Genomic DNA, 1,015 nt, shown 5'->3' with positions numbered 1-1,015 from the left:
ATTCTCCTATCTAAAATTACTAAAGCATGGCAGACGTTCCGGAGAGCCTCGGAGGGCCTAATACCTGTCCAGGGCCCCAACCAAATGGGCTGATTTGCATGACCATATGGAATGTGAGAGGTGTGAATGAGAAGTGCAAGAGGGTGGAGGTAGTGAATGTGTTCAAGAGTGCGAGATATGCAGTGATGGCATTGTGTGAAACAAAGATGAAAGGGTGTGAAGTGGAGAAGTGGGAGGGTGTGAAATGTGTATAGATGGGCATGAATGGGAGAGGAAGATACAAGGAATGAGTTCCTTTGTTGATAAATGAAGTGTGGCTGAGTGGAATGAGAGATTAAAAACGCGTCAGCTCGAGATGTATATATGTCAAGTTCAAGTTCGAGAACGTGGAAGTGGCAGTGATTGTAGCGTATGCACCGTGTGATGACAGGAGCGAGACAAAGAAAGACAGGTTTTGGGATGAGTTGGATGAAGCAGTGGGAGAAATGCCAGGAGTTATAAAGTGATTAATGGGTGATATGAATGGAAGAGTAGGCAATGGTCCTGTGAATGATATAATGGGTTGTAATGGAGTACCAGGAGAGAATGATAATGGGAAGTGACTGAAGGACACGTATAAGGAAAGGAGTTAGTGCATTTGTAACACAAAGATGCACATAAATATATATGGTATAGGGGGAATGGAGACCATGTTGAAAGGAGCCTGGTTGATTACATGCTAGTAGAGAAATCGATGCTGGAAAGTGTTGCTGGTACGAGGGCAGTGAGAGGACGATGTGGAGGTTTGTCAGATCATATGATTATGGTATTCAAAATCAAGCTGAGAGGAGTGAGGTGGATCAGGAGAGAAAGGAGCAATCAGGGAGAGAGACTGAAAGTCGAGAAGATGAGGTTAAAAAAAAAAAAAAGCAGATGAATACAGGGCCAAAACAGGGGAGGAGTCGGAATCAGTGAATTGGAATGGACAACCTGCAGATTTTTTTTTTTTTTTTGCATAATAATCATGGCGGCGCAA

This window comes from Coenobita brevimanus, chromosome 57, assembly GCF_032717465.1.
Source record: "Coenobita brevimanus isolate Jiangsu-jjx chromosome 57, ASM3271746v2, whole genome shotgun sequence".
In the NCBI taxonomy this organism is placed as follows: domain Eukaryota; kingdom Metazoa; phylum Arthropoda; class Malacostraca; order Decapoda; family Coenobitidae; genus Coenobita; species Coenobita brevimanus.
This window is presented reverse-complemented; position numbering follows the sequence as displayed.